At 53.6% G+C, this 27,559-nt stretch overlaps 1 protein-coding gene across 17 annotated transcripts in view; it reads left to right on the forward strand.

Moving 5' to 3' along the window:
- The window catches only part of Rbfox3 (RNA binding fox-1 homolog 3), a 393,013-nt gene that overhangs the window by 200,628 nt on the left and 164,826 nt on the right, over positions 1 to 27,559 (forward strand). For all 17 annotated transcript variants that reach the window (XM_087208368.1, XM_021241212.2, XM_087208362.1 and 14 more), the window contains exon 3: positions 22,954 to 23,068. The gene's annotated coding sequence lies outside the window, so the exon portion shown is untranslated. The remainder of the gene's footprint in view (positions 1 to 22,953; positions 23,069 to 27,559) is intronic.

Consider the following 27,559-nt stretch of genomic DNA (forward strand, 5'->3'; position numbering starts at 1 on the left):
TTTAATTCCAAAGAGGACAGTGAACAGTGTACTCCTAAATTCTGCTCTGAGGTGCTATATTGTGACCTCAAGTGAGCAGTGTGCTGGAAGCCCAGATGGCTAAAGAGCAGCTCTCTAACAAATAAAGTTCTCTAGCGCGACAAGGTGGGCTGGGGCTCTAGGGAGGAATCTTGATAAATCCAGATGTGGTCCTGGTTGCTCCTCATTTCACCACCACCTCTCTGAAATTCCATGGAAGCAGAGAAACTTCCCGAACGCCAGTAATAGTAAGGTCACAGTGGCTTCACTTTGTAATCCCCAGCCTCTGCCTGCAGCAGCACCAGAGACAGCAGCACAGTGTGCCACCCTGTCCCCCACAGTCCTACTACTGTGGCGGGGGAGGGGGGCAGCAAGAAGAAACCTCAGCTCCTCTTGCCTTGGAGAATATCAGGGCAGCTGTGCCGGGAATTCAGGAGAGAAGTGAAAATCCAACAAGCAAGGACATATACTTGCCAGTTTCTCTTCTTTTAGAGGTGAGCTATAAGTAAGGATTGCGTGAGAAAGAAATTATGGACAGAACAGACAGACAGATGTGTTTTCACGGTCTGACTTGTGAGTTCTCTTTCTTTGCACACACACACAGGAGCGTGTGGCCCACATTTCAGCACACACTCACAGATGTGCAGATGTGGTTGGCTGGGCTGGGGTGGGCACTGAGCATCAGTTCCAGGGATGAGGACGGTGCCCACGATGCAGAGGCCGAGCTCGTTGGACTTGGGTGACTGGTCTGGTTGCTACTTTCTTTATGTCCAGAAGAAAGAAGCCCAGTCTTTCCTTTGAGAAGTTCCAGGCCTGAGCCCAAGATCTGGGTGGCTGAGGGATGGAGCACAGCTCTCCTGCCGAGAATCCGGGCTGTTGAAATACGAGCACTTCACTGTTTTATTGTGCCTTTTTAACTGCCTCCTGGAGGCTGTCAGCCACCAATAAAAGCCCCAAAGCTCTGGCGATTCTCCATTGTTATTCATGATGCGCATCTCTCCACCCCAAGCCACCTTGCTGTCCTGGCTCTGGACTTGGGGGCCCTCTTCATGTGCAAGGTTCAAGTCCAAGGTGTGACTTGGAGAGAGAAGACAGGCCTGGGCCTCACCTGGGGATGCACAAAATTCTGTCCCCAGAAGCCTCTGGCACTGATCTCTCTCCATGGGCTGCTGGATGAGGCATTCGGCTCTTTGGAGGCTCGCTCATCCCCTCAGGATGGTGGGCTGTAAAAGAACAGTGATGTTTCAGAGAGTGTGTGCGAAGCGTCCTGGACTCCACAGAAAAGACTGATGGCACAGGTATTAGAAGTGGCAAATTTTCTGTTCTGTAAGAAAAGACTAGGATGAGGAGAAGCAGACTGGGATTTTTGGCAAATCCCGGTCCGGGACAACAATATCTAATTCCAGGTATGCACTGCAGCAACATGGTGGTCGGGAGGGTGAGGTTGCTGAGGGAAGGCTTTGGGGACCTGAGACTCAACTGGAGAGAGGACAGGAGCGAAGGAGGCCAAGGGGCTCAGGCAGAGGGAGGCCCAGGAGGGGCGGCCCCTCCAGAAAGTGGGAACCTAGAGCCCCACACACAGATGTCTTGGGGAAGCCTGGCATCTGGGGACAAGAGGCTGGAGGAGTCTTGACTGGAAAGGTCCACACCTGGGCAGGTGTTTGCCCTTCCGGAGTTCCAGCCTGGTCCTGGTCCTGGGTTGGAGGGAAGGATGGAGGGGAGGGTCCAGGGACAGCCCTCTGCCCAGGGCCTGGTGCACAAGGAGGTGGGAACAATAAACTGCATGCCTGAACACACACGTGCACACACAATGGCTCATAGCCAGCCCCTCCCCGGGCTGAGAGAAGTTGTAGGCAGCGGTGCCCTCACTGACCGAGGTACACCCACCCTCTGTCACAAATAGAGGTCTTGTCTATTCTGTTCATGAATCTAGCACAGCCATAGGGAACACCTCTGGACTGGGAAAAGACCCTCGCAGGGACTCACAGGCAGACGGTAACAGTAAAAGGAAAGGGAGGTGGGATGGAAGATGACCGCTGGCCGTGGCCATGGGCATACCAGGGTGGGACATTTGCACAGAGACACGGGACCTCGAGCACACTCCAGCTCCTGGTGGGCGCGTAGGACGGCAGGAGCAATGCTGCGAAGGATGCTCCAGGAGGCTGAGCATGTGGGGTAGCGAGGTGCAGCATGGGAGAGGAGAGGTCAGGAGGTGGAGGAAGACCCAACCCCTTGTTACTCCTCCCCGGCTGGTCTTCTCGTGGCTTGGGGAGACCTTCTTTTACCATAAATAGACTGTCTGGGCTGTGGGCTGTCCCTCCCCAAAGGTTTTCCTCCTCTCCGCCTACTTCCCCTTTGGGAATTTTGTCTGGAGCCAGGGATGGGCAGAGCCCTGTGTGGGACCCCAACTGGGATGGTTCAGAGCCAGGCTTGTGCTTGAGCCCCCTAGCAATGAATTCTGTCTGCTCTCTCTCTTCTTTATATGCTCCTCGGTCTCCATTTTTTCTGGTGTAAAAATAACAGCTCTGGATGACATGACACCAGGTATTGATTTAAGGGATAAGAATCAAACAGCTCTGTGTCTCTGGAACCAAAGAAAGTGAGGCTCTTATGGCGCATGGTGCCCGGGGAGGGCAGGGCAGCACAGCCAGCCTGGTAACTTCTCTGTCTTTAATGAGAACACTTTGGGAGAAAACATCTCCTGGACTCTTTGATGGACACAGCCCGTCCTGAGGCTGAGGTGGCCCACTGTGTGCTAACAGGGATCCTGAGGGGGCTGCTCCTCCCCGACAAGGGTTGCACCCCAGCCCACCCCATCTCTCTCTTTTTCTCCCCCATGTCTCTGTCTTTCTGCCTCTGATCTCTTTGTCTCCCTGTCTCTCTCGGTCTTTCTGTCTCTGCCTTTCCCTTTCTTTCTCCTCCCCCGGCTCTGGCTCTCCTTCCATTTCACCTGACTGGCTCAGAGGCTTGCTTGCTTGCTCGGGGTCACAGTCATACCCACCCTGCTCACCAGCACCCTGGGGCTCCCACGCCTCCGCCCCACCCATCCATCCAGGCAGTTTATTGATTTATCACAAAACACTTCCCTGCCAGACATGTTCAGCCTAGTTACTGCTTTGCTCAGCAGTATTTTAAAAAAGAAAAGAACTCCATGTGGCCCCTTCCCTCCTAGGGCTCCAGTCTAGGTGCCTGGCATGGTCTCCCATTGGGAGACAGAGGGAGCCCCCAAGCAGCAGACCAGGGTGAGGAGGTGGCAGCAGCCCTGGGCTTCAGGTGACTCTGTGGGCAGAGATGGCTCGTAGTGGGGGCACGGAGTGGTCTCCCAGCATCTTACCAGACCCGCAGCCCTGCCTGCACATGTGATCGCTCACACCTGAGATGGGATGGAAAGACAGGAAGGTTCGGGGCAGTGGGAAATGACACTGCGTGCAGAGGATGTCTTAGCTGAGAGACCAGGCCAGGCTGGGGAGGTCCAGACCTGTACTGTGCAGGGTCTGTCACATCGTGTTGCCTGCCCCTTCTCCTTTCCACTGACCTGGAGAAAAATGGCCTCAGTGAACATGGTGCCCACCAGGGCCCTTGGCTGCCCTGGAGTTCTCACCTCCAGTGAGAAGACAGGCTGTGCTTGCAGCAGGGTGGGCCACGGTGCGAGCTCTCTTTGGAGAGTACTTGCCGCATCAGCTACGTGCAGCCCTGGGGCAGGTGCAGTAGAGGACAAGGAAGACTGTGACGTGGTGCCTGTCTTGGGGGGTCTCCAGTGGCTTGCATATCTGCAGTTTATGATGAGGTCTCATCACAGTTCTGAGTGGCTCAGGAGGGCACTAGAGGCAAGGGCTTCTCTGGCAATCCGTGAGGGCCACAATCTGGGGTTAGGGAGATATTTGCTTTGGGTCCATAGGCATGGGTGGGGTGAAGCCACCAGAGGCTTTTGAGGCAAGGAGGGACTTGTCTACGCTGGGTGGTGTGGACAGGATGGCACTGACAGGCAGTGAGGGACGAGAGGAGGAGAGGCCACCCAGGCCATGGTGGGAGCCAGGGTCCAATTGTAAGGAAGTGGTGGGAGTGAAAAGGAAAGTAAAGCTGCAAAGCAAAGACATCCAGCTGAATGCTGGAGGCGGTAGCATGGGTGACAGCAAGGTTTGCCATCCAGGGGCTTCAGAGCATGGTGATCTCTTGCATGAAGATAGGGAACAGTCACAAACACAGCTGTTGCTCCTTGCTGGGGGCGAGCTGAACAGTCTGGGGTTGGGGACAGGAAGTCTGTCCAAAGGGACAGTCGGTAAGAAACATTTGTTCCTGGGGCTGTGTGTTTTGCAATGTGGGGGTACAGGTTAGATAGCAAGGCAAGGCACATGTTCGTGGGAACCAAAAAGCAACACCAGAGTACACTTGTGCTGGGTCAGAGCAGGACGAGGTGACCAGTGGCTGCCCTGGCCATCAGGCAGTGAGCTAGAAACAAAAGGCCACATTGGCTGAGTGGGTCAGAGAAGATCTGGCCCTGGCTGAGACCAGTAGGACTCACTTGGGCAGGGAGTGGCCAGGGGACTGTCAGGCCCAACAAGATCCCACGGGCATAACCTGCCATGTCACCCCTTGATCTCACAGCCTGCGTGGTGGCTGTTTTCCCCATGGTTAGATTTTCCCCATTGCAAAATTGAGAACTGTGAGTCAGGGAATGGGAAAGACAGGGGTGGGGCGACCCTCAGACCATCTCTTTCTGCCCATGAAAGATGGAGACGTGCAGGACCCTGTGCATTCCCTTGTCAATCTATAGGATCTGCGGGAAGGATGCAAGGTTCTTCATAGTGAAGCAAAAACCACGGAGGTAGTGTTGTGTGCACAGAGAGGAATGGCAGATGGTTGGGGTCTGTGTGGGGGAAGACTGTTTCAGAGGGCAATTCAGAACACCCCGGGGCTAGGGTGCTGCTGGCAGCAAGCCCATTGATACCCTGAATCCTATTCACTTTCTCCTCAATGAGGCTTTACTCCCTGGGACCTGTATTGGGTGCCAAGGGGCAGGAGGAAGAGAAGAGGTGGCTTCATCCCAATGCAAGGTCGGTCTCAAGTGGGGGAGTGGTGAATACACACATGCATTTGCACACACACACACTCACACGAGTACATGCACACAGGTGTGTATGAACTCACACGATCCCACACAGATGCACGCATGCACAAACCCATATTACTCACGTTCGTGCCAACACACACACACACGCACGTGAGTGCATGTGAGTGCATGCACACACACGCACGTGAGTGCATGTGAGTGCATGCACACACACAGGTTCTTGGGGCTAATGTGATGCTCAGTTTCCAGGACAACTGAGGTGCAAATGGAGAGCAGAAAGACAGCTCCACTGTCACAGGAGGGCAGAGGGCACAGGGGCTGTGCCCAGCTCTGGCCCAGGGTGTGAACAGAGGAGCTCTTGGAATCAGTGATTCCTCCCACTCTGGACAGGTCAGCGGGGAGGTCAGGGCATCAGGTTCTGGGGTCCCTGGCAATACACCTGCCTGAAACATAAGAGCTGCTGCTTCATGAAAGGAGGGGCTGTGTGAGAGGAACAAGGACAGGAGGTTGCAAGTAGAGCCTTCCTGGGAGGATGAGCGGAGAACCAGAACAACTGTGGGCTTGTCGGGGGAGGACCTCTGCATTCCTTCTCATTCTTGGAACCCAAAGGTGCACTCAGGTCTTGGCAGACAGAGGTACAGGCTGGAGGACATTCTCTGAGACTCCACGGGGTCTGCAAAGCACCTCTCAGGGGAAGGAAGAGAGGACACAGGGTTTGGAATAATCTCTGGGTTTATAGTGGCTGTTTAATGAAGGCAGTTCTCAGAGGTGATTCGAGTGGATGGTGTGACCATAAAACGTCCTCATCAGAAATCTTCATCCCTGGAGACATAGGCCCAGGAGAAGCAGTATCCCCTTTCCTCCCCTGGGGACAGGACCACTGGCCCAAGCTCTGCTGGGTGAAGGGTGGGTTAGGGGAAAGGGCCCTTTCTAGCAGTTCCTGGGTAGGCTACAATGGGCTCTGCATTGTATCACACACTAATGGAGATATAATAATAATGAAGCAGGAGAGGAATTTGTTTCCATAGAGAGCAAGCAGAGTTAGGCTGGAAATAATAGAGATCCATAAATTCTCCTGTGTCCGAGACAGGAGGAGCTCTTGGGAAGGTCAGAGCTGATGGGATGGCTCTCTGGAGAGCTCCTGTCCCTGCAGTGACTGCTGCGGGCAGGGATGGGATGGGGAGATCCATCTTGGAGGCCCCCTCTGCCTGCAGTGACTCCTTCCTCCCTGCCCCTCAGCACCTTCCTAGGCATCTGCTGGTGCAGCTTTCTGCCCAGACCCATCTCCCTGATGCGGGCAGCGGCCAGGACCTGCCCACTTGAGACCTTGGCTGCCCAAACCCCTTCCTGATGCCCTGTCCCTGTCCTTTAGTGGCCATGGCTATCCCCATGCTGCTCAGTTCCAGCTGAGAATTTAATTTCACAAAGTGCAGGAACTGGCCATTCATCACGTTGAAGCTGCCTTCACAGGTGAAGCCAAATGTCTTGGGATAGAGAGCCACTCCCCCTCCATCATTATGCCTGCTGCTCACCTGGGCCTCAGGGCTCTGGAACACCAGGGTCTTGTCAAGACCTGCTGCTCAGGTGGAGCGAGACCCTGAGCCCAGCTCTGGGTGCCACTGTCCAGAGCTGTGCTGTTCCAAATGGTAGCCAGTAGCCACGAGGAGCCATTTCAATCTAAATGAACAAAAGTGGAGCGAGATTATAAATTGATTCCTCAGGCACACTGGCTCAAAAAACCTTTCAAAAGCTCAGAATTCACATGAGGCAGTGCCATGGGACTGGGTCTCTCCACCACTGGCCGTGGCCATGGTCCCAGCATCTGCTGGACATGCCAGTCTCCAGGAGGAGGCAACCCATGGTCACACCTGCAGTGCTGGAGAGGTGGCAGGGTTACACAATGAGCCCTGTGCCCAGGAGCTCAGCAGACAGCAGCTCATCCTGCAAGGAGGGGCCTGGGGAAAGGTTCTATAAAGGGGCGTTTACCCTGGGAGACCTGCTACTCCCATAGGCAGCCCACCCCACTTCTGGGCCAGTTGGGCCCAGGCTTCACTGTGTGTTTGAATGAGTGGGCGACGGAATGAATAAATGAGTGGTAGAGAGGGGGCTTGGCAAGAAAAGGGCTGTTCCAGGTGAGAAAGTCACAGGTAAGGTACAGGTAAGACTACAGTTTTAAAAAGAAAGAAAAAAAAGCAACCAAGGGAAAATCCCTTGCAGTGCTGTTCCCTCAGCTGTAGCCTCACCCAGCCCCCTAACCTGCCATTTCTGAGAACTGCAGGGTCTTGGCAGGAAGTTGGGGGTGAGGGAGACTAAGATTCAGGGTCTTTGCCAGCAGCTTGGAGCAAGTATCCAGGGGCTGACTTCCCAGTGCTCGGCTAAGGAGCTGGGAGAAGATGTTCCCTCCTCGATGCTGTGAACTAAAGATCCTCAAGAGGAGGGCCAGACTGACTCTCTCATGACCAGAAATCCAGCCCTCTGCCCCGGCCCAGCAGGGTGTGATGGACCGGGTAGGGACGGGACAAAAGTGAGAAGGCCAGGAATCAGCAGGAGAGCTGGGCAGAGGGCAGATGGGGAAACCAAGCCCAGGCCAGAGGGACCCTGAATGCAGAGCCAGGAGGCTTTTTACCTACTGCCATGGGCTGTGTTCAGGCGAGGCCGGGGTCAGAACACTGAGACTCTGAGGTACTGTGGACCTGGCAGGGTCTAATTGCTTGTTTGCTTCCCTGAAGGGACTTCTCTAGGGGCTGGGGCCCCAGAGGACAGAGTTCACATCTGCAGAGCAAGGTCAAGAGCTGTCCTGCTGAAGGGGGTCCGTGGGCAGGCCTGGGCTGGGTCCCCACACCCCCAGGCCTGCAGAACAGGGGGGGATGGTGTGAGCGAAGTGCACAGAAGTGTCGCCAAGGCCCCCGAGGTCCACTCCCTCCCGTCCCCTGTGCACATAAATACCAAAGTGCACAGGCTACCTGGAAGGAAGCCCCAGATGTTTTTACTGCATCCTCTGCAGTATCCCGGGTTGTCAGTAAATCTCAACTAGATTGGTGCGGGCATCCTGGCATCTCCTATTTTCTCCACACCACACCAGTTGCAAGAAATCAGGAGCTGTGGCGCGAGGGGGGCACTGGGAAACCTGATGGAAATCTGCTGCGTCAGGCTGAGGGTCCCTCCACCAGCCACCCACCTCCACCTGCTGATGTCCTCACACCATTGACAGCAGTGCTCTGGGGGGAAAACCACCCCAGAAATATGGAATTGATTTCCCTTCTTGCTGGTTCTCAACCTGGGCTTTTCAGTTGTAGGAAACGAAGCCTGATTAGAATACCTCTGAAGGAGGCGCTGAGTTATGGCGATGGACACTCTTCTAGCTGTCTCTCCTGCTCATAAATCTATCTCCCTCTGAAAGTGCAGATGGTCCATAATCTTCCATCATGCCAGAGTTCAGCACCGGACAGCTCCCGGGCGGGTTTTTCTTCCGAGGATCCCTTTCTGCAAGCTCAACGGAACTGCGAAGCGGCGTAGCCTCTCCCTGTAATGGAGTGTGAGCAGTCCAGCCGTCAGGAATGATTTAAGAGGGGACGAACAATAAATATCCCAGAGGTTAGCGCTCCAAGGCGGGAGGCAGAGGGAGAGCGTGGAGGGAGGGGAGGAGGAGCCGCCGCTGAAGCAGTACTTGCATTTCTGGTGTGCCGTTTGCTTCGTTACTTATCAGTGCGGGTGGCCACGTCCTGGGAAGAGATGGCTCTCGGAGACTCTTTTAGGCAGCTCCCTCTTGGCCCCTTTTCCCCACCATCCCAAGGAGGCTTCAGGTTAAGGGGCTATTTGGGAAAATGTGAAAAAGCAGTAACAGACATTTATGGGATTAGTGGATCCCTGCATCTTCCTGGGCTCATCAGCTGTGTCTTCAAGGTTGCAGCTCTTTCTTTTGAAGTGGTGACCCAAGCTGTCCCCCAGACTTCTTCCACCTCCTCATCTCCAGGGAAGGCCTGATCCAACAAGCGGGCTGACACCTGTGGAGCCCCCATGAGGCTGGGGACATGCAAGGGACAGCTCAGCTGTGGCCATTTCTTATCCGGCCCGTTTCTCCTCCCTGCACCTCCCCTGGGGGGGGGCTAGAACCAACAGGAAAGGGGTGCAGGGGTGGCACTATTTGTGATTGGAGGGACTTGGCTCAAGCCTCCACATCCCTGTTGCATCTGGGAGGCTAATGTGTTAAACCCTGCTGTCCCCTGTGCTTCCCTCTTTGATAGGCTGGGGTCTTGACTGCCAGGTCATCCTTCTGTCTGTACAGAAGCCCAGCAAAGTACAGATCTCAGGAAGGTTGCTGTGCCTTGGCTGTGGGCAGTATTTCACGACCCCCTAGCCCTCTGCCCCCACCCAGAAGCAGCAAGGGCAGAGGGAGAGTAATGAACAAACCCCTCCTGCAGGTGCAGGGGCCATCCTGACAGTGCTTTGGAGCCATGCTGTGGCAGGGAGGCCACCCACTCCCTCCCACACTCCGCTTGGGTGTCTCCCCCCTCTACCCAGCACTCACCTCCTCGGAATTCCAGGTTGGGGCTGCTGCTCTCAGCACAGCAGAGTGCAGGAAGGCACAGGCTGACACGTGCAGAGTCATCTGCAGAAATGCTTGCCTGCATCAGATGCTGTCCTCCCAGGAGGGGCTGCCCCAGGGAGATGGGAGGCCAGCCCCATGCTCTCCCCGAAGAATGGGGCACTGTCAGGGAGAGGCTGGGACTGATGGTTCCTCCTCACTAACCCTGGAAAATGGAGCTCCCCTCAGGGGCTTCCTGGAAGACAGAGTGATGCTCTGGAAGCTGAAGCTGGGTCCCCCTCTCTGTTACCAGATGTCAGCAAGCTCCAGAGCCACCATTGCTCCATGGAGATTGTTCTAGAAACAGAGAGAAGGTGCTGATGCTGCCCCTGGGGGTGTGACAGTCACCTCAACCTTCACCGCCAGCCCCTTCCAAGCCATCCACAGGATGCCTAGTGACTTCCTCCTTCCTCAGCCCTCTCCCACAAAGAAGCCCTGGAGCATCCCAGTCCACAGGTCTGAGCCACAGAGGATACAGAGTGGAGCTCCTAGCAACAGCAACACCCATGCCAAGAGCCTTCGTGGGTGCCTCCCCATCTCACACATGCTGTAACCCACCACCACAGAAACACCAATGATTCAGCCCTCCCAGGAGGGCACCTGAAGATTTGCAAAGTGCCTGGCAAAGCAAGACCCTGGGTTCTTGCCCTGCCTCTGCAGCTCCTCAGCAAGTGTTCCATCCAAACAGCTGGTCTCGGACTGCCACTTGCATCTGATGCTAGTGCCCCCGTGCTGTGGGCTTGGGTTGATGCACTGCTAGCCACAGGAAGATCATGCCTCTCATGCCAGCTCTCAGCAAGCAGACATCCTGCCTGGAGGAGGGCCACCACCTCCTCAGCAATGCTGGCAGCATCTAGGGCAGGAAGAAACTGAAGAGCATGACCCCACTGCAGAGAGGCTTGGGAAGGCATCCAGGTGGGCGGCAGGTGGGCCTACACAGTACCAGCACCTGTTGTGGCATCCAGCTGCCGTTGCAGGCCCTTCTCTTGGCTGCAAAGCATGCTACCTTCATACCTATGCACTGGGCCAGGAAGATGACCTTCAAAATTCAGGTCATGGCATGGCTGAGCCTTAGCAGTCAGCTCTCATGTCTGCATCCCAGGGAAGCCACCTGGGGGCTGTGGTAAACTTGGGGCATCTGCCCCTCATCTCTACCATGCAACAGCTAAATGCAAACATGAGGAGAATAAGTGAACCCAGAGAATTAACTTTGCAGCCTGTAGGGATGCTTTGAGATGTCCCAGCCTGACAGGTATCAAAGTCTTGACACCATGGGATACGATAGCAAATCTCCTGTTGCATACCTGCTGCATGTCTTTCACCCACACCATTTCCGATTCCCATGACAATGGATCGGAAGAGCAATTATCTCCAGGTGACACCTAAGCCAGTAAGGTGACAGAGGCTGAGTAGGAGCCCACCACCAATAGGGAGGGTGTGGCAGGAAGTCTGTCTAACCCTCACCCCCCCCACCCCCACCCCCACCCCCAGCCCTGTGTACTTCTTCCTTTCAGACTAACGCCTGTGGTGAGTATAGAGCCAACAAGCAACTCCTGGGGCTGGCCAGTCCAACATGCTTCTCTGGCTGCTTTGCAACTGGGCTGTGCATACAGTCAGCGCTAGAGCTGAGAGGTTCCTTCTAGCAAGGGACTTTGGGAGGCACCATGCTGCCCATTAAGAGCACCACAGAGCCCTTGGGAACCCAGAGCTGCCTCTCCCTTCAGAAGTGCACATGTGCAGTTGAGGTTTCCTGGGCCCATGAGGCCTCTTGGCCCCCAGCCCCTGCCTAGAACTCCTCATCTGGGTAGCTAAGGACTGGCCACACCTCCTCTCCACGTCAGCCTGGGTCCTGCTCACTGTATCACCACTGAATGTGGTTCACCGTGGGTCTCAACATTCCCAAGAAAACTATTCTGCAGCCAGGTCCTTGGCTCTTCCCTCCACTGCCCTCAACCTGTGCCAGGCTGTGCCAGGAGAGAGAGGATGAGAGCCGACTATTATTAAGGGCTTGCTGGGTGCCAGGCTCTGTGCTTGGAGCCTTGCCTGGGATCCTGCCTGTGCCATCTCACTTAGTGGCTTGGAATGCTCTTCTCACGCATCAGGAGCACGGTCTTTATGAGACCAGAGCCTGCCCGCCTCAGCTGCTCTGTGGAGCCGCTTCTTGCTCTTGCTCCCCCTTTCTAAAGCTGCTCTCTCTTCTCCCTACCCCTGTATCCTCACTGTTTTCAAAGCACAGTTCAAGCTCCCCCCTTGCCTGTGTGTCCCCTTAGATCTCTCCATCCACACTAACCCCTTCTTTCCTTGTTCTCTGACATTTTTCTGTGCAACATTTGTATTTTATTTTATAATCACAGTGCTGCATATAATGTTGAGACCAGTTCAGAGGACGTGAGTGCTTGCTCCTGCTTTAGCAAGTGGATTCCTTGAAGTCCCCAGCTATGGTCCTGTGTCTTCAGCATTCTCTGCTGCAGGACTAGAGCTCCCTGTGCTTCACAAGCCCAGTGACTGTCTTCTCACTTCTCTTCTCCCCTCTGCTGTCTCCTCTCTTTGCCACTAGATCACCGGCTAAGGTAGAGCTTGCACATCATCTGCAGCTCTGATAAGAACTTTCTCACCTGTACTCTATGGGAAAATTGGACATTAGTGTTTCTCCATCGTGCTTTGAAGCGCTCGAGTGTCCCGCTCGGCGTAGGGCCACATTGGGCAGGGTCAGAGGAGGCACAAGTGGGATGATTGGCTCAGGAGTCCTGGTGGCTGTGGCCTCCCCTCAACCTGCTACAGCTGCAAGGGAGTGTCCTGAGGCCACCTGTTTCCTTTCTGGGACCTCAAGGAGTTGGTTGGAGGCCCCAAGGCTGCAAATCTGTAGATATGACCATGGTGTCCACACACCCTGGGCTTCAGCATGTACTTTGAGACCAGTAAAGTTTTAAGCCAACCTGTGCTCCCAGCCAACTTAAATCTGAAAAATTCAAGCCATCAATCAAATCACTGGGCTGTGTCTGGTGGCATGTGAACGTTGACAGTGGGCACTCTGCTCCCCTTAGGACCCTCAGGTGTCTGGATGGCCTGCCCCAGCTGTGCCACCAGTTACATCTAGGATCCAGCGTTCCTCTTGGCAGAATGTGCCAGATCCTCTGAATGTGCCAAATGGATGGCTTCTCAGAAGATGGAAGAATCCATTTCTGCTTATCTAATAGTGATGAGCAGAGCTAGGCTGGACACAATCCTGGGATGGCTCCTCAAAGGTTTTTACTGTAAGCAGTAGAATTCTGCTCTGAGGCTTTATGGGGAAGAAAGATGGATACACGTGGAGAATAGGCAGACAGAGCTTACGGCTGCGAGGCACACTGTCTGCATGGTTGGGCTTTCCTGACACATGTTTCCAGACCTACCAAGGGCAGGATGTGGGGATGGACCCACCCCATGGTTCAGCATGAAGGATTTTGGATAGATCAGAGGAGGCACTTTTTCTGGCAGAGAGATGGGTTAAGTATGGAAAAGGTTTGCCAAGGGAGGGAGAGTATCGAGAGCTTCTTGCTGGGCAGGATTAAAAGTAACACTGAGTTTCATGATCGAGGTCAGGTGGAGGGGTGCTGCCTGAAGGCAGGAAAATGGATGGAGTGCAAATTTTACTATTCTCCAAGCAGGAAGAGCTAGGATCCCACTGAGTGGCCAAGGGGATGGCCTCTGCCTCTACCCATGGCTGCTGGCCCTTGTCGTGGCCCAGCCTTTCTCATCCCAGGAGGGCCCTGAGGTGACACCGAGAGGGAGTCCATATAGAAGTGCATTCCAGCCACCCCCTCACAGCTGCGTGAGCAGTGGTCAGCTGCAAGTCCGCCATAGACTTCTAGAAAGCTCTCTACATCTCAGGAGTGACAAGCCACTCGGTGACAGCTGTTCCAGCCCAGGCCACCCTTGGTGAGGATTCCTTCAGGATCCTCAGGCTGAGCAAAGGCCAACTGATTTTCAGCTTTGTGGCAGAACCTGGGAGTGTCCTGGGTCATTGCCACCTTGGGATGGACGGGTCTCATCTCAACCACAAGCAAGAGCTTCCCCTGCTGTTCTTGCTTGCCCGCTTTCTCCCTCGACACCTCCTTATGTCCTCAGCGTCTCCTCTTCCGCTCTGCCTCGGATCACAGAGCCCGAGTCCCCTGCTCCTTTGGTGACATAGTGTGACTTCTTCCTTCCTGGCTCCAATATGTCAAAACTTTGTGTTAGAAAAGAAAAGGCAGGAAAACCATCTGGGAAGTAGGTCACCCGAAAAGCAACAACTTGTCTATAATTAAATCTGCTCCTTCCAGTGGGCTGTCTCCGGAAGAACTACAAAATCCAGGGGTGGTTCCCTCCCCACCCCCACTCTACCCCCATGCCTTTTCAGGACGCAAATCTTAGTACAGAATTTTCCAATACAACCTCATTAGGTAGATAATGTTAACATCACCCCTTATGGTGCTGACTGTCTCTGGCGGGCATCACTGAGAGAGGAAGCCGGACAGTGTGGACGTGACCCTTGTGGGGACAGAGGAGGGAATGTGCTGTTTATTTAGTGGCGCTCCCTGGCTCATCTGCCCTCAACAATTTTGTGTCCTGGATTTAACATTTGATTAGCAGCATCCTCTGTGTTGGAGTTTTTGATGATCCATGCTGGCCTCCTTCTTCCTCTCCTTGCTTTTTTCTTCCCATACCGGATTTCTTCTTGGCCGCTGGTTAAGCAAATAACACCTGGAGCATCCAGATCTTCAGGCTCAGAATGCTTTTATTTCACTCATGATAGGAATTAGGCGTAGTTGCTGCGAGGGCTCCAGCTGATGGCGTGCAGATTGTCAGCTCGGAATCCTCACGAGTCACAACCAACCCACAAGAGGCTCGGGAGAGGGGGCTGACTCACAATGGGCTGGGATCGTTTCAAAAAGAGGGGGTAAGAAAGACATTTCTAGAAATGACTAAGCGGTAGGCTTCACTTCCATTCCTAGAAAAATCGAGGGAGCCTGCAGGTAAAGATGCGGCAGTCGGTGTCTGGTATGCAAGCTGCCTTGCTGGCATTAAGAGCGGGATTTGTCATCAGGTCTTGGCTTCCTCCCTTCCCAGAGGATGGCGCAGGATTTGTGGAGATCATGCTACCCTGGCATTCACCCCTGCCTTATCTGTGACCGGGATTCTAATTACATACCAAGTGCCTAGAAGCAACTAGTTGATCAGGGGAGGCTGATGGTTAAGGACTCCATGCCAGTGTCAGAATCCAAGAAGGCCCAATTTCTCTCCCCTCCCCAGATGTCCAGAGGAGAACACACTCTTAGAAGGCCCTGCCATGAGTGTCATCGTTGCCCTCTGGACTCGCTCAGGACTAGGTTGCCAGCAAGATGCGGCAGGTCATAGGCTTGGAAGCCAGGCATGCTCCTTCCAGCCTGGCAGCTGAAGCCAGGGAGCCCTGACAGCAGAGGCTGCACTGGGTGTAGCTGCATCGTCACGGCCGAGGTCTTTGTGGGCCACCTGGAGCCCTGTGCATTGACCTGACTGCTGAATCAATAGTGACTTCCTTGTGACCCTTCTGTTTTGGAAAGAAACATCTCAAATTTGATGCATTGGGTCTGGTGCAGTGGAAAGAGTGCAGGCGTTGGAATACAAATGACTTGGGTCTGCAATTTTGGCCAGGCCATGTGCTGACTATGTGGCCTTGGGCAAGTGGCAGTCTGGAGCCCAAGTCCTTTGGTCTGAATGATAACACCAGTGGTGATGGCTGATATGGGGAGGGGTTGGGAAGAGCCAGGCTCCCTCCCGAATCTTGTGGAGTGCTAGCTTTTATCTTTGAGGGATGTGTGGGAGTGTATGCACATGTGCATGTATGGATGAGTGTGCATTGCCTGCCTTGTGTGCATGTTGGCTGGGCATAGAGATACACGTGTGTATCTAGGCTGGGCAATCAGACAGCTGGAAGATGGGGCTGCAAAAAAAAAAAATACAAGATGCCAGGTTAAATGTGAATTTCAGGTAGACAAGAAACAGTTGTAAACATAAGTGTGTTAAATGTTGCAGGGTACATACTTAGACAAAAGCAACGAAGGCACCATTGTTTATCTAAGATCTCACCCTGAGTGTCTGGTGATGTAACTTGCTAAATCTGGCAACCCTAGCTGGAACCAGGTTTGTCATTTCTGTCGTAAAGCTAGATCGATGAAAGCAGGTGTGCCTAGGCTTGGTTCTCTGGGGAGAAAGCCTCCTGTGGTCTGGCACAGCTCTTCAAGGCCAGGCTCCCTGAGCTGCTTGGGCTGGTGACCTCCCCATTTCTCATGTCGGAAGTGTCCTCGATGGCATGGAGACGACCGTGATCTGCAGACAGCCTGGACTCCGGCCCAGCCTTGGCCCGGGGGACTGCCTACAATCAGGGTGGCCCCAGTGTTTGTGCTGAGCTGTGGCCCCATCTACCTGCTGACCTAGGCATGGGCAGTATTCTCCTGAGCCTTATTGATTTGTTTTCTGGATCGCATTTGATCCTCTGTAAATAGGACCCCACAGAGTTCCAGGCAGCTGCCAGCCAGTCAGGGAAGCATGGTCCCCTCTTTAGCAAAGCTTTGTCTGCCTGCTTGGCCCCAGGGTCTCCCCACAGTGTGTTCCAGCCGTCAGCCTCCACCCCTTCCCCCGGTCTGCTCAGCTGCCTCCCGCCCATCCATTTTTTATCTGGCAAATTCTACACTGGCCCTTCCTGCCTGCCCAGTGGGTACTCTCAGGCCCTGGCAGGTTCTAAGGCCAGAGGCAGGGGACACAGGCACTTGCAAAGAGGAACTAATAGGAAATGAAATAGCTTTCCTCCCCCAAAGCCCCTTCCCAGCTCTGCCAACAGACCCAGCCCTTGCGGAGTGAATTGTTTTCAATCCAATCTTGTGTTTATTGAAGTTCCCTCCAGGGTTAGCTCAGGAGACTTCTCCCCCAGCCTCTTGGAGTGGCCTTATTTACCAGAATCCCCTCGGCGCGCCATTTAAGTGTCTCCATTAACATTTCGTGCATCTTGCTCATTGCGAGCGTGGGCCCTCAGAGACCTCCAGGGTGGCAGCACGGCAGCAGCCCGCAGGAACAACGGTCTTATTTTAATTGGTTTGAAACTGCCGCTGTCGACCACAGAGGGGTCCCTTTCCTTGAGTAATGACCTGGAATCCGATCACGCAGCTTTTGTTAGCTTGTAACACTGGAAGTGCAGTCTTGTGAGATCAAAGCAGAAGCTGGACATCCATCCATCCAGCCGTGCCCCACTCAGGACGGACCAGGAGGCTGACGGACCCGGCAAGGGGCCACCCAGGGGATGATGGCCCCTAGGAGCAAGTGTCTGGCCAGGGCGCTGGTCTTCTGGTGTCCATCCACACACTGGTGGCCCTGAGGGGCGGTGCTGAGACCCAGCAGCCAGGAGGGAGCCTCCAGAACCGAACCCACAGGGCACACACTCTCCCCACCCCCACCCCGTGGTCCCACTGAGTGCACAAAACACCTGGCTTTGGGCTGATGCCACCCCCACGGATGAGCAGGCCTCTCACTCCCGCTAGGGAGTAACCATGCACACCTCAAAAAAATGGGGGAGAATTTTGATAAGGTAAAATATAATAAATATGTATGTCCCTGTACCTGCAGCTAACAATGGCTAACATTTCATCTTTTAATTTTTATTTTTATTAGTACGTGTTTGCGGGATATAACTATCGCATTCATTGTGAAGTGTTGGTGCAGGTACACATCGTCATCGTTTTTACTCCCCTTCTCCTCTCCTCCCTCCCCATTCCTTCATCGCTTGGTCCCCTTGTTGTTTGCAAAAGATCTATCTCCCTGTTACCTATTATCTATCTTTTATTATTTCTCATTTTTATTAGTACACGTTTGCAGTACAGAATGATTACATTCATTGTGGGGAGTTGGCATAGGCACATAACGTATCTTAATTCTTTTTAAACATTTCCTTATGTTGCATTGAGTCTTAAAGAAGAAATAAAGCAAACCAGGCATGGTGACACATGCCTATAATCCTAGCATTCCAGATGGCTGAGGCAGGAGGATCACACGTTTGAGCTCAGTCTAGGCAACCTAGTGAGACCCCATCTCAAAGAAGCAAACAAAGGGCTGGGGATGTAACTCCGTGTGAAGGCCCTGGGTTCGATCAGTACAAGAGGAAGAAGCAAAGCAAAGCTGAAGCAGAAGAGGAGGAAAAGGAATGAATCAAATAAGCTTTAGTCCCCTCTGAGCACACCAGCCCTGTTCCCCTCCCTCACGTCTGGAAGCAGCTCTGATTATCATTTGGTGTCTATTAATTTTGTCCCCTGAAAAAACACATACGTACACACATAACCAAGAGTGACGGATGACACTGTGCGTGTCTCTTTCAAGCGCACACACATGCCTGATCTCTTTCTGTGACTTGCTTCTTGCGTTCAGCATTATGACTTTGGGGCTTCTCTGTGCCGGCGGATGTTTCTGATCCCTCCCTTTGATCTGCTGCTGTATGGAAATTTGTCTTAGGGATCCACCCCGTCTGCTCTCCGCGCTTCCACCGACAAGCACGCAGGATGTTCGCAGTGTGTGCTGCTTGGAGAATGGGTCAGTGGAGCTCTCAACGCCAGTCTCTTTGGGAGCAACTTCGTACCTGGCAGGGAGGGGCCGGGTCTGAGAATGTTCCGGGTCCTGCCCGTGGCTCTCCAAAGCACCTGGACTGTTCGAGTCCCAAGCCATCAGTGTTAACCTGTCTCATCCTGTCCTCCGCCTTTTCCCCGTGAGAGCCAGACATGGCGTCTTGTGGAGGCTGGGACTGCCTGATTCTTTGCCTCTTTCCTATTTATTGGCAGGCGTGGGTTACGCTGCTCCTGGGCACTCTGACTCTACCGCCTCCCACTACTCAGGAAAGCAGCCTGCACCTGGGAAAGATTTAGGGCCAAACCTGAAACCATTTTACCTTCTTTTTTTTTTTTTTTTTTAAAGTAAGCTATTCACAAACTTTTGACTTTCTTGTTAGGCCCCATTGCCTGTGGCACCTCACAAGGCATGGGGACCCTGTGGCTAAATTGCCTGTGTGGGGACTGTGACCCTCACTGTCCTCCCAGGCTGCCCAGCCCCAGGTCTCCAGGCTCAGCTTGGCAGGACTGCAGATGCTCAGGCAATCCTGGAAGAAGAGGTAGATCTTCTCTAAGCTGGGAAAATACAGTGGCCCTCCATATCTGTGGGTTGCTCATCTTCAGTTCAACCAATCACCAGTTGAAAATATTCTGAAGAAACAATGGCTTCTCTACTGAACACACATGGGCTTTTTTTCTTGTTATTATTTACTAAATAATATAGTATGGCAGCTATTTACATAGCACTTACGTTGTATTTGGTATTATATATAATCGAGAGATAATTTCAAGTATACAGGGGAATTCACAAAGGCTGTATGCAAATATTACACTATTTTATATTAGGAACTTGAGCATTTGCAGATTTGGGTATCTTTTGGGTGTCCTGAAACCATTCCTCATGGATACTAGGGACAGCTGGACTTGCATTTAGCTGCACAGGAGCTCCTAGAGGCAGAAGATGGGACCCCGGGAGCCCTGAGCCTGGAGAGGTTCTCGTGGGCTCCAGAACTTAGGAGCAAGCCCTCAGTCCCAGGTGAAGACGTTGCTGACCAGAGCTTAGAGCCGAAGTCCCCCAGGGTTCACAACAGAAGACAGAGGCGCTGGACAAGCAATGCAAACAGCAGACCCTGGCCTGGCCTGCCCCGCCGTGCACCGTGTCTCCAACAAGAGAAAGGACCCTACCGGCCTCGTCCCTCTTCTCAGTCTCCAGAGTGTTCCTGGACCTTTTGGGGATTTTAGGGGCTCTCTGACCACTCCCTTACCCCCAGACAGGCCAGCCCTGGTCTGGCCGCAGTGGCCCTGCCTGAGAGAGTGGGGTGAGGACCCAGATGGGAAGACCCGAGTACACATGCCCAGAGAAGGATGGCTGGATGGACAGTGTGTGAGTAGAGGAATGAAGTACGGTCCTGTGCACTGGACTAATACTCAGCAGTGGGGTCTGTGCTTGGAAAGTTTGTAGACACTTCTCTGGCTCTTTGCTAAGCAGGCCCCTAGGATTGGGGCTGCCTGCCCAGGCCCTGCTGCCTCACCTCCTGATGGTTCCTGCCCCACTGGGGCTGTGCAAAGGAGGCAGCTGTTAGAGTTCATATGATAGAGAGGGAAAGTGAGTCACCAACTGGGTTAGGCTACCAACTGGGTAGACAAAAGACAGTGTGCCTATTATGAGCTAAGCTCTCAAGTCAGATGCCCTGGCCTTGAGTTCTCACTCTGCCACTGGGTGAGTTGTGTGCTTTGGGGCAGGGTCCTCTAGTTGTCTGTGGCTCAGTTTCCCCAAGGATCACCATAAATGCTAGCAAATCACATTGCCAAGAGACCCCCTACGTAGACCTGAGGCTTTGCCTCAGCTCCCTGTCCATGCTCTCCTACTGCTGTGGCTCCTTTCTCCATGAGGAGGCCACAGCCATGTGTGCAGGGAATCCACCCCCTGTGTGTGTGGGCCTGGCCCAAGGAAGACTCCAAGGCACCAACACAGTTAATGGGGCCAATAAAATCTCAAGTGCATGAACTCCAGAGATGCCTGAGGTCTTTTTATGTGCACAGGGGAGTCTGGGAGGTTCCTGGACCTGCGTCTTTTGTGTTCCTAAAACAGGTGGGTGGAAGGTAGTCAGCCCTTTTCCTGTGTCCCTATCCCAGGAAGGCATCTGCCACCTGAGAGCCAGCCGTGCCATCTGTGGATGCCCCATCTCAGAGCCCTGGGCTGTCTGGCCTGGTGTCCTGATTCAAATGGACACAAACTAGTGCCCAGGCCCTGGAGGCAGGTCTGGCTGAGTGGGCACCCCTGCCCACTAAGCCTATCCTCGTCTGAGGCTCTCAGGCTCTGGTCCCTCCCTGCCTGTGCCCTGTGCTGCCATGGGAAGGCAAGCCAGGGTGGGCTCATCTCATTCTCTATGGGCTTTCTATGATAAAGAGTAATCTCTATGGGCCCTCTTTTTCAAAAAATCTGCTCCGTCCTTATCCCTCCCTGGTCCCACCCCAACTGTCTTCTTTGTCCCTTGGCACTTCTCTGGTGTGCCTAATTCCCAGAGGCTGCAGCAGCTGCAGAGATGCTGCCCCACCTCGCTGCACACACACAACCCCGAGAATCGATTCAGAAAACGATTAGTTACAGTACAGCGGCGCTGCTAACTGTGGCATTTTGCTTTGCAGTTATTGATACATCATCAGAACTGAGAAGTGATAGCCAGAAAGGGGAGGAGGGGCCAGTAGGGGCAGAGAAGTGGGCTGGACACAACTATCCTGCGGACTCAGACAGCCCAGAACTGATGGGGAAGGGTTTTGAGACTTAAGTAGAAGCCGGGGCTGGGGTATCCTCAATACAGCCCACTCGATTTCACATAGACTCAGGACAGCTACCAGGTTCCAGGTTTGTGACTGTGCAGTCCTTGTCCCCAAGTAGACCTGCAGCTCCTTGCTGCCTCCTTCCGCCTCCCATTTTGCTGCTACTGTTAGGCCACTGCTCCCCTTCTCAGCAAGAATGGGGTGTGGGGCCAAATGTAGAGGAGTGATATTCTGGGCTCTGTTGATGAACAAGGTCAACTCTAGGAGTCTAATCTGGGAGGGGCCCAAGAAGACTCAATAGGCTCAGTAAAACGAACCGATAAAAGAAGCCAGATAGATGGATGGATGGATGGACAGGTGGAGAAATAGAGGGATGGACAGATAGACTGATTTTGTGGCCAGGACCACACAATTGTGGGGGCTGCCAATCTGACATCTGTGTGGCAGACACAAGCTATAGCCTCAGGCAGAGGTTGGGGCTGAAATTCCCAGGGCAGAGCTCATCGTTACTAATGTTAACCAACTCTAGATGTTAAACCCAATTGCTAAATACCGTCAAGGCAAAACCAAGATTCCAGTCAGGCTGGACCTCTAGGGACTATGGATGGCCAACTGGGACACCCAAAAAAGGACCATGAAATGCCCCAAGACTCCAAGATCTCAGCAGATGGGCCCACATGGCTGTGAACTCTTGAAAACAGGGAGCCATGTTGCGGTGTGTCTCGTGGAAGACAGGTCCCTCGCTTTCATTAGGTCTTTGATGGCGTATGGGGTGGGAGTTGAGGCAGCACTGGTGGGGGGCTTGTTAGTGTCACACCAGAACAGCAGAGCTAGCTTCCTCCATGGAGAGCCCCGGCCTGGGTAGCAGCCACCCATGTGGAGGCTGGGTGAACAGCCAGCTGCTGGGGGCTGTCCTGATGGGAGGACAAGGAAGGGTCGGAGAGGAAGGGAGATGGAGTGACACAAATACCATGCACAGGGTGACATAAACAACAAATATTTACTTCTCAGAGTTCTGGAGACTAGGAAGTCCACAGTCAAGGTGCCAGCAGGTCTGATGTCTTCTCACATGGGGAAGACTGGGGGGACTTCTGAGAAGTCACCAAGCCTGTCCTGTGAGCGCTATCCGCGTGGCCTGATCACCTCCCCGGGGGCCTCTGCAAACACTGTCCCAGTGAGCTGTAGGGCTTCCTCATAAGAATTCTGGGGACACAGACAGCCAAGTCTTTACCTGCAGCCAACACAGCCCAGCAGAGTGAACAGCAGAGAGGCAGAAGCCAGTCTCCCTTGACCTTGTCCTGCACCCCAGTGTCTAGCTGAGAGCTAGAGATCAGGGGCATCCACACTCAGCTGCTAGACACAGCTCAGGACCATGCAGGAGGCTGTGCTGATGCTGGCAGGTTTGGGGGTGGGCGGCCTGGATAAACTGCGTACTTTGGGTCTGTCAACTCTGCGGGCTTGACATTTCCTTGGAATAGAGCCCTGTGGTGGGAGCCAACATTGCATCAGGGTGGTACTGGAGATTCGGGCGCAAGAGGAGAATTGACCCATCTTGGGGATCGGAAACATGGGCCATCCCACCTGTGGGTCCATCCTGGCCAGCTGACCCCCTTGCCCACCAGCGTCCCACCCCTCTGGTCCAGCATTACACCTCACAGCTCAGATGTCACCTACAGCACCCAGAGCCACAGTGCAGAGCATCCTTTCCATGCTTGGTGGTAGACAGAGCCACCTTGTTAAAACTCCCCGCCTAACGCTTCTCTCATTTGCAGCATGCACCAGACACGGTTCCCATGACACTCGGTCCTGTGATATTTTTAATCAAGAGCAAGGGACGATGTGTGCCTGATGCATTCCAGGTATTCAGAGATTGAAAATGATTTTGTTCTCTTGTTTTCTTTCTTAAAATGCAGCGTGAAGTCAGAACCACCAGAGGAAACCCTGAAGGCCTTCCCTGGAGCTAGCTGGTCTGCAGGCTCCTCCGAGGGATCCTGTCCTCCAGGAGTGTCCCTCCTGCACGGCACACAGGTGTGTACCCCTTTGTGCGACACTTTCTACTAGGCCCCTGCTGGCTCTTGGAGCCTCGGGGAGGCCCAGAGCATGGGAGTGATGCATGGATGAGTATCAGCAGGGGTTCACACAGGCCCCCAATGCTTGGCTCCCTAAATCCTCTGTGTTTTTTACCTGCCCTTACCCAATCCCCTAACTAAAATGCAAATCAGCGGGTGTATAATAGATAATTAATAGACTGATCAGCCAGCAAGGGAGGTAAGTAGATAAATAATTTTAATTATCCTTGGGTTGCCCATAAATTCCCTCACTGCCTTTTTATTAAACTCTCTGTTTACAGGAGTCATTTATATTCCATGTCATTGTGCCAATCCCTCCCCCACCTCTTCCTCGGCAGCTCCCGTCAGGTCTGACCTAGGGCTGAGTAACTCCACATGACCTCAGGCTCTGTCTCTGGCTGGGGCCCAGGTGGCCAGGTTGGGCAGCAGGAGGGAAGGTGGCACTGGGCTCAGCCGAGGTGCCCCTTCCGCTCCCCAAGGTGGCTGTAGCCTGGTCCAGCCCAGCTGGGAAACTTTATTGCTCTTGGCACCTGTGCTGTAGGCATGAGCTCATTCTGCTCCCCGGGGACCGCCTTGGCCTATTCATAGCTCTGGCCGAGGCTTCCTCCTTGCTCTGAATGCCAAGAGAGAAAGTGGGTTAATAAATATAAAAGAAAACTCCATCAGAGGGCCTAGGGCCAGACTCTCTCAGGCTCTGCAAGAGTCCTGGCTGAAGGGGCCCCAGCAAGCGGAGGGTTCCCTTCACCCCTCCTTTCATCCTGCTTCTGACACAGGCCAGAGTCCAAGCCGCAGACCTGGTCCAGGTTTCCACGAAGCTGGGCTGGAGGAAGAAGTAGCTCCCTGGTGGGTGGGGTGGGGACTCCGTGCCCCTGGTGGCTTCGTATGGGGCATCCTCTGCTCCCTCGTGCTTTCCTGCTGCCTGCACCCCTTCTCCACTTATCATGCTCATGGCCTTTCCTCAGAAGGCAGTGCAGAGACCAGCCCTGGGGTAACCCTAAGCAAGAGCCCTCTCTGGTCCCCTGCCTGCTCCTGGGCCTGCAGCAGGGACAGTTTGGCCTGAGTTGCTGAGTTAAACTCTGATAGGAAGAGAACAGAGCACCAGGAGCAGAGTTGGGGACAGCAAAGCTTTCCGAGACAGGTGTGTAAGGCTTCCCCATTGCACCAGCTCACACGCCCAGCTGAGCATCCACAGTGTCTCATGTGTGGGACCCAGGGCATTCAGCATAGAGATCTGGGCTGCCTGGATGGGTCTGCTTCCTCTGGGGACTGCCCTGCACCCATGTCTCACTGCCTCTCATGAGGGTGCACGTGTGGATGCTCCTAGTGGCCCAGGGAGGTAGAGCCCAGTCTGGGTTCTCTGGTCATAGCAGCCCACCACCCACAAGCCCTGTGTCAGAACATTCTCTGCAGGGTGGGGGGCATCTCCCCCTTGGTTCAATTCCCTCTGGGTTGCTCCTGCTCCTGTTGGAAATTAAGGCAGACTGTGGATGCTTGTGCTTATATGAAAGGGAGCCATAGCTGTGCTCTAGCAGGGTGGCCAGTAATGGCAGAATACAGCCACCACCCCAGGCTGGACCCTGGGTGCTACAGCAGATCGGCCCTTAACAGTTAGCAGGGCCACTCACTCTCAGTGCTGCCTGTCCTGCCTCCTTGGAGGGATGCTGTGTGCTCAGGGCAGAGGGAGTTTGAGCTGAACAAATGGAAGGGTCTTTTAAATTTCACCCTCTGGAATTAAAGTCTGAGAGCAACCCACTGGAGACTCCCTGCCCTTTCTGGAGTTTGTTTAGCTCAGAGCTGTGCAGCCACCCTGGGCCCCCTGTAGCCCACATAGGCTGAGCGGGAGGAGGAAGTGGGGCCAGGAGAGAGAAGGACACTGGGGTGGCTTCTCCAAAGTCTTCCCCACTATGCTCAGTTCAGGGCACACTGCAGGGCCAACAAGCCCATCTCTGTCACACTCTGTCCAGTGTTCATCACGAACAGGACCCAAGCTCCTCAGCAACAGGGTGGGGCTTCGTCTGTCTGGAACCAAGAGCCAGCTCCTAGACATAGCTCGAAGCGCTTTGGTTTTGTGGTGGCTTTGTGGTCAGACTTAGGGTTTCTTATCTGTTTCCATTTTGTGGAGTTGGGTGAGATGGAAAGAAAAAAATAATGAGTCAACGATGGGACCAGACTGACCACCCGTGGTGCTTCACCATGACAGCCATGTCAGCCGGGTTTGACTGGGCTGCACCATCCGTACCTGTCAGCCTTCCTGTCCCAGGGACAGAGTACCCAACACCCACAGTTTAAAAGAGGAGAGGGCTATTTGGCTCGGGATTCAGAAGTTTTAGGCAGGCTGCAAGGCAGGAACATCATGGTGGAAGGCATGTGGAGGAAAGCTGCTCAGTGCATGGTGTTAGGGAAGCAGAGCAGGTGAGCAGTGCCGGACAGGGACCAGACATAGGCCCCAAAGTGATGCCTCCATGAGCTACCCAGGCACACCCAGAAGTGTGCTCCCGAAGCCAGCTCAGTTGGCTGTCCAGCTGAACTGTCGAAGTCCAAGCGACACACACACTGGCCTGAGCCTACACCCGCTCTCGCTTTGTCCGTCTGAGCCACCAGGGACCACCATCGGGAAGGAGCTGACAAGTGATGACAACAGCCCAAGCCATGCTTCTGTCCTGGCTGGGTCACTGGGCCCTTCCCACCGCCCCAGTCAGCATCATCTGAGAGTAGAGGCACTTGGGGACTTCACCTGTCCCCCCAGCACGGGTGAGGTGAGCGTAAGACCCGCTGGGAGAAATGGTGAGGAGGGCTCAGGTGGGGGAGGAATTTAGTTTGGTTCTCCCACAAGCAGGGGCAGGACATGCGCAGAGTGGACCCTCCTCTCTGTCACCCAAGTGCCACCAGCACCTTCGGGGAGCCTGAGGGTCGGGACCAAGGACAGGGAGCCTTTGGCTTTCCAGTTCCTTTCTTCCAAAGACCCTATAGCCATCCTTCCCCCAGCATTGAGGGGGGAGGGTCTGGAGACCCTCAGTGCGATTGATATTTTTCTTGGTACCTTTTTATCATTACATAAGCTACAGCTGTTCCTCATGGAAAAATAGAGACAAGACAGCTGGAGATGGTGGCACAGGCCTGTGATGCCAGCACTCTGGGAGGCTGAGGGAGGAGGTGTCAAGTTCGAGCCCAGCCTGGTTAGTGAGATCCTGTCTCAAAATAAAAAATAAAAAAAGGGTGGACGTGTAGCTCAGTACAGAGGTTCTGGGATCGATACTCAGTACTGCAAAAAGAAAACAAAAAAGGAATGATAGACGAGAGAAAGAAAGGGGGCAAACACACCCACAGTCCCACTGTCAGAAATTGGCACACTTGGCGCTGGTGTGTGCAGTCCCCCAGGTGTCTTCAAACAGAGGGCTGTGCAGAGTTCACTGTGTAAAAGCCGGATCGTGCTATGAATATAGTTTTGTAACCTGTTTTTGTTGTCATTGCTGCTTAACTGTATTTTCAGGAATGTCTGGGTTGATGTTCATGTCTGTTTTCATAAGAATATTATTTCACTGAAGTACCGTGATTGACTTCACCAATCCCCTCAGGCCTGTCTTCAAGTGCTAAGCCAGACATTAGCCACTGACCTGGCTCCGAAACTCTATGCCACACTTTGAGATGCCAGAAGATTAATTTTCCAAACAGGAATTAGGAAATAATTGTTCACATTATAAAGTCATCTGCAAACATAGACTCCAAAGAGCTTCTTTGAAAAATGGGGTCCCCCGGGGCATTAAAGCTTGTACAGTATATAAAACTCCAATTCACACCCACTGCGTAAAGGGTGGCACATCTGTCTTCCATCCCTGCCCTTTCTTCGTGGGAGTCTTTCTCACTCCCACATGTGCGTGGGGGTGGGTTGTGTACATAGATGCACACACATGCAAACACACAAGCACATGTGTACACACAACAGGCAGGCACACGTGTTTGTAGCCTCGGTACACAAGCATAGAAGGATACACAAATAGCTATGCACAATTATATGCACACACATAGGCACACACGCGGCACCTGTGGACATACACCCAATGTTTGGATGCTTGTCCCTATTGTCAGCTGATGGGTGACATTAATTTAATTCCTTATTAATCACTTCTATTTGTCTGGTAATCTCCTAGCAACCATTCCCAGGGAATAAACTATCATTTCTTTCTAAAAGATCAAGGGAAATAGATGTTGATGAGGTTGAGCAGGTCAGGGGCCCCAGCCCATGTGGCTTATTATTTAATGAGACCACCAGGCAGACCTCAGGAGAGAAAATGCATAGGGACTTTGAATGCAGCTTTAAAAGAAACCCCAGACCCCAGGCCTGCAGGTTAGTGTGTGCAGGCTGGGGTGTTGCTATCCTTCAAGTGGCATCGTAAGCATGCAGCAAGAGCACCTGAAGGGCCCAAGGGACACTACCTCCCAAGACCAGCAG

Source organism: Heterocephalus glaber, unplaced genomic scaffold (assembly GCF_053883595.1).
Source record: "Heterocephalus glaber isolate CG9 unplaced genomic scaffold, H.glaber_assembly_v1.0 deba00000937, whole genome shotgun sequence".
Classification (NCBI taxonomy): domain Eukaryota; kingdom Metazoa; phylum Chordata; class Mammalia; order Rodentia; family Bathyergidae; genus Heterocephalus; species Heterocephalus glaber.